Below are 6025 nucleotides of genomic sequence, written 5' to 3'. Positions count from 1 at the left end.
GATGACTGTATCTATTTTCTTTATGTATGTTGGTTATTTGGCGTTATGGGGATGATGGCATTAGTGTGATGATCATTTGCTGTGAAGACTTTTCTGGAGGCATTCTTGTTGGTACCTCTCCAGACTCTTGAGGTGTTATCTATGTGGTCACCCAGGTATCATGTCCTTAGAGGAGTGTAAGAACAGTAACTGCATTATAAACCTGGATCTTAGTCTTCTTCTTCGCAGTGAAAACATGTTGCAGCAATCTTTCAAAGGAGGCTCTTCCACATTGGATTCCATGTGGAATCTGACAGTAGATGCGACCACTTTCAGAAAGGTATTCACTGAGGTAACAGAAGAGCTCAGTTGTCTCCAGTGTTTGTCCGCCAACATTGATTTTTTTGTTTAAGCAAAGCCTAAAACAGTCTGATAGAAAAATGATCTCCAAAAGCCTTGATCTCCTTTGTAATATACAGCAATTTAACTTCATTCGGTCATCGTGAGACACCGACTTTGAAGATCACATAGACTTGTCTAGCAGTTGTAGCTTGTTTTTCCTGAGTGACCGCGTTAGTACCTATTATGAAAATCAAATACGTCGTATGTTTTTAAAAGAGACACCACACACAAGGAGCGGGCAGCAGGGCCAGTGCTAGAGGATACGGGTTGGGTGAAAAATCACAAATTTTCCCCTGTAAAGGTGAAGTATTTTGTTTTCTTTCGTGAGGCAAGGTCACACGTGCACAACGTGCCAGTGCGGGTCGGGTTCGGGCTGGGTTTGCGGTCACCCACCACTGGGAGCGCGGCGCGGCGCTGCGCGCCCCCGGATACCTGGCGGCGGCGCGCCCACCCTCCCGTCCGCGCGCGATCCTCCTGTTGCACGGAGAGTGTGCACGTGGCCCAGCTCCCTCACCTTATATGTGGCCGCGGCTGTCGCTCTGTGCTCTCTGTGTGATCGTCGGACTGGAGCTGTGAACAGCCGTCCTGACAGACCTGCGCGGTGCAGCAACAACAACAAGCAGCCTGCTGAACGCTTGGGAACTGTTTCTTGCCGGCAGGTGACACGTTTTTACAGAAAAAAAAAGTTACTCGTGGATGCTTGGAAATGCTGTACAAAAGGGGCAATCAGGTGGCTTCATTCCTGTCTACAAACGCAGTGACTTGCTGAGTTCCTCCAGCATTTTGTGTGTGTTGATCTGTTTTGTTTTTAAACTCCAAACTTTGTTTTGCGTGTGTGTGTTTGTGGGGGGGGGGGGGGGGGGGGAAAGAGAGTGACATTGTGTACCTCCAGTCTGGAGTTAGTGCTGAGCCCTCCTGAGGAAGTTGTGTGAGTGTGTTTAGGTCTAATAAGTTTGGTATGCTCTCCAGAAGCAATCTGTATGATAGTGAATTCTTGGCAGTGACGACGAACGCATTCAAGCCTGTTTAGTTCACTGTTATCCCACAGGTAACAGTGCAGAATAAAAGTTTTTTGCGATTTTCGTAAAGTACTGTAAGGCTAAAATCAAAAACTCAGATGCCGCGGGCGAAGTTCAATACATCCAGAAGAATTCACTTATTGAATCGGCCAAGGGCGACTCGAGGTTTGTCCCAAATTACATATTCAAGTGTGTTTATGTTTTGTTAAAGAAAATGATTGTTTCTGACTCTTTTCTCCTCCCTCGTTTTTCCCTTTGAATACCAATTTATGATTGGCAGATGTGGGAGGGAGGAATAATTCACCGAACAGAGACTTGTGGTGGAGTAGTTTTTTTTTGCACACTCCGAAGACCTAAGCAGGCGTTGCATAAGGAGTACTTGTTTCTTCCTGGAGTGTAAGTAACGGCATAAAGCTTTTGTGAGGATAAGGGTTGGAGGGGTAAGAAAGAAGGGAGGTAATGGGGAATACAGCATGTACGCTTTTGTCCCTTTCAAGGGTGTCTATTTTGATTTTGGGGTGACCAGCCAGTGGAATATGCTAGCCAACAATTCCACTGTGTTAGCTCCTGGGGTTTTAAAGCCCTAGCTTCAATTTGGCAAGTAAACTTGAGGGCATCCATTTCACCTCATCAGCCTGGTGTCCCAAGTTTAGCTGCAGTGTTAAGTTGATGGGGAGGAATTCGGTTTGAGCAGAAGCTACCACAGTTCTTTGGCTGCTTCAGTTCCATAGCCATGTGGAAAAACATATATGAAAAGATCTCACCATAGATGTCAACTCGTAGCAGAATGCTAAATAAGCTCAAGAAAAGTAATTTACTAAAAGAACATGAATACTTCATATACAGAATGAGGATTGTGTAGTAATATGTTTGGGAACCAATATTTTGTATGAAGTAAGCCATGTATTGCAACATTATTCGTGGTGAATCATTATTGTTATTAACTTTACTTTTCCAAGACTATCAATTCTCTTGTATAGTCTCTGTATTTGTGAGGTTTGTAGTGACTTGTGTTCAGTAGTCCTTTTTAAGTACTGTCTTCACTGAAACAAGGTGTTGAGTATGGGAAAGTTATTATAGTTATAACTTAATTTCTGCTGTGATTATTAAACACGTTTACAAGTTTAAGGTATGCTGTCTGAGAACTGCAGTGAAGCCTGTGCTATCAGAATAATTTCAAAATAACAACAAATAGAATTTTATTTCACTGTCCAAGAATGCAGTTTATTCTCAAGTGTGTTACCACTTGACATCAGGACAGTTTGAGAGAAAATTGTAGATGCTGGAAATCTGAAACATAAACAGAACATGCAAGATACACTCAGCAGATCAGGCAGCACGTCTGGAAAGAGTGACAGAGTTAATGTTTCAGGTCAAAGGCGTTTCATCAGATGTCCTGACAAGAGTTTTTGATCTGAAGCATTAACTCTGTTTCACTTTCCACAGATGTGTTCTGACCTGGTGAATATATTCAACACTTCTTGGTTTAGGAGAGTCTCATTTCTTCAAATGAGAAGCATATCTGCTGAAATAAATCTCGTTTGCATATCTCATTGAATTAGGTCAACATGCAGGCTCAGTGCATCCACTTTTATAAAATTGGCAGTGTTTGTGACCAGTCTGAAACGAGTGCTGTGATTAAAATGGCTACTTGCATGAAATCTAGACAAGGTGTAGTGATAGTTTTTTTTCATGAGAAAGCACAGAAATTGTCCACTTAGCCCAACCAGTCCATACTGGTATTTCACTGTCCACTCAAGTTGTCTCATTTGTTTACAGACTTGATCACTTTTTTTACCAACTTAGTATTCATTGAGGATTTTCCATCTTCCATCTTCCATACTTTTTCTCTACAAACCTTGGAATGTGATTTTGCACAGTTGGCTGATGTTAAGCTGAGGCATCAAAGTTGAAGTCCAATCCTCCATATACATTCAAATGTGAATACTTTCCAACTAAGCTTGCTGTATGGGATTAATTCCCCTCTGCTCACTTTCTAACAGAAGGATATTAATGCCAGCACTATCACCTTTAGTCTTAAAACATCTCAGAAAATGTGGAAATTCAAATTCCTCACTAGGCTGGCACAGTGGTGCTGCAAGTAGTGCAGTTGCCTCAGCTTCAGCAACCCTGATTTTATTCAGGCCTCGGGTGCTGTCTGGAATTTGCATGTTCTCTCTGTGAATGTATGTTTTTTGTCTGGGTGCACCAGATTCCTCCCATAACCCAAAGACATGCCAATTGTTAGGCAAATTGGCTACTCTAAATTGCCCCAAGCGTAGTTGGGTAGGAGAGAATTGGGCATGTGCTAATCAGCATGCAAGAGAGCATAGGCAACAGGGAAGTAAGTGGCAGAATGGGATTGATGGAGTTGCTCTGAGAGCCAGCATGGATTCAGTGGGCTGAATGGTCTCCTTGTATGCTATAAAAAAGCATGGAATGCAGAGTAGTGCAAACTAATTGTTCCTTTCACCACTCCACTGGTTCCTATTGGCTAGGAAATTAATTTTAATTTCCTTTGTTTTTAGATCCTTGTGGGATTTAACTCCTTGCAATAAAGAATTTTAAATTGTATTTCTTGAATCATAACCTGTTCCTCTGTCTGGTTTATTGGTTGTTTTTCACTTCTTTCATTGCACCTGTTAGGTATTATTTGACTGTTCTGAATCACTTTACCTTGCCCCTTATCTCTCTGCTTTTGAAGGCTCCCTTTAAATTTGTTGTTGATTGTGCCTTTGACCTCTTCCTCCATCTCCAAATGTTTTTACTTTCTCCTCGATGGTCATTTTTCCCCCAGTAAATTGCTTAGAACAAATATTTCTACATTAGTGCTATATAAACATAAATTTAGCTATGCTCCTCCACAGGCCTATCTGAGCACAGCTTAGGAACCAGTTCTTCCTTTTCTGCATGACTACTATCACACTTGGGGCTACATTTACTCAATAAGCTGTTAAGGAGCTCTTGTCAATATTTGATTTAAAAATAGATTTTTATTGTACTTTTGTCCCTGATATCAGTAACTCACAAGTGGCAATAGCCACTTAATATAAAGTGGCCATTCTTCACACCCGACACTTCTGATCATCGAAGAAATCTCAGGTCTTGTTTTTGTTCAAGGTCTGCCCAGTGCTATGTCATTGGGTAACCAAAAGGTAACAAGTGTAAGGAAGAGTTTTTTTACCGTTGCTCAAGTTTGTGACTTTGCTACTCCTGCAGATTTGTCTGCACTACATGTCTAGGCTTACACTTTCAATGCATTTATATTGGGAGAACAAGAAACCTCCCTAATCTGTATGGCATAGCCAGGCTGACTCATCAAGGAAATGGTATATTATTATTAGTATATTCTGGTTATTACTGCTGGATATCATTAAAAGAGCTTGTAAAGCAGGAATCAGAGTTATAATGTTATAATTAAAAAGCACAACTAGGTCTTAAATAACTTCTAGGAAATAATCTTGCCTTTCCCAACAACATCTGTCCATACAGACATCATTTAAGGACATTCTGTTTCATTTTGCCATTTTCTTTTTGGAAATTAATCAATTTGCGTTGTTGAAGGAAACTTGTTTGTAACAGTCATATACGTGCATGTATAGACACTTGGAATTTTAATCCCCATCTCCACATGGTGGAAAATATGCAGGCAAGCAGTTGGAATGATTCATGCACCTTCAGCCCTCTGATTACATGGCCAGCCTGCTTATTCTAAGGATGTTGTATGTAGAGCACAGAAACAGGCTATTTGGGCTAACTAGAGTATGTCGGTGTTTATGCTTCACACTCAACTTCTCCCAGTGTACTTCATTTAACTCCACCATCATATCCTCCCATTCTTTTTGCGTTCATGTACCTATATAGATTCACTTTAACTATATACATTAGAGCATAATAAATGGAAGAGGAGCAGGCCCATGTATCTGCATTGCCCTTCAGTATGATAATGGCTGATCATTTACCTCAGCACCATTTTCTTCCATGTATCCCTTTATTTCCTTATCTAATGATCTCTCTCTTGCATATACTAAGTGATAGCGCCTCCACAACCCTCTTGAGAAGAGAATTCCAGAGATTTGCTACTCACTTAGCACAAAGAGCTAGCTTTGCCATTCAAAAGATTTGATAGTAAACTCAACTCTGCACTACTGTTTGTCCCCATTAGATTTCATCCCCTAGCTCTTTTTAAATAGATATTTCTTAATAACATTCAAAGACTCTGCTTGCACCACCCTTTGAAAAGCGAATTTAAAAGATTCTCAACTGTCTGAGAGAAAACGATTCATGTCACTTTGTGTAAAAAAAAACCCTCACTCTTTAAACATAACCTCTAGTTCTAAGTTCTTCAATAAGAGGAAGCAACTGCTTCATATCCAGCCTGGACCCTTCAAGACCTTGTAGGTTTCAAGTGCCAAGGGACAATTAGGCTCCCTCTTACTTTACTAAATTCCAGCTGATACAAACCTAGCTTATTCAATCTTTTGTCATAAGATAACCCACTTGTCCCATTATTGGTTAAATAAACCTTTTACTGAATTACTTCTAATGATTTATACCCTTCAATATGGAAACTAATAATGCACATAAAGAATTGATGAGACCATACCTAGAATACTAATGTAACT

General features: G+C 40.6%; 1 protein-coding gene across 6 annotated transcripts in view; it reads left to right on the top strand.

Annotated features, from left to right (window-relative positions):
- The first annotated feature begins 913 nt into the window (after positions 1–913).
- slc7a2 (solute carrier family 7 member 2) overlaps positions 914–6025 on the top strand; it is a 115006-nt gene continuing 109894 nt past the window's right edge. The window contains exon 1 of one of the 6 annotated variants that reach the window (XM_052034028.1): positions 914–1040. The gene's annotated coding sequence lies outside the window, so the exon portion shown is untranslated. Of the gene's footprint in view, positions 1041–1144; positions 1167–1382; positions 1566–1721; positions 1797–6025 lie in introns of those variants that run through there. The other 5 variants (XM_052034046.1, XM_052034083.1, XM_052034054.1 and 2 more) reach the window with 5 other exon arrangements.

This window comes from Pristis pectinata, chromosome 2 (assembly GCF_009764475.1).
Source record: "Pristis pectinata isolate sPriPec2 chromosome 2, sPriPec2.1.pri, whole genome shotgun sequence".
In the NCBI taxonomy this organism is placed as follows: Eukaryota; Metazoa; Chordata; class Chondrichthyes; order Rhinopristiformes; family Pristidae; genus Pristis; species Pristis pectinata.
Note: the sequence above shows the minus strand (reverse complement) of the source record. Positions and strands in the feature narration are given on the sequence as shown.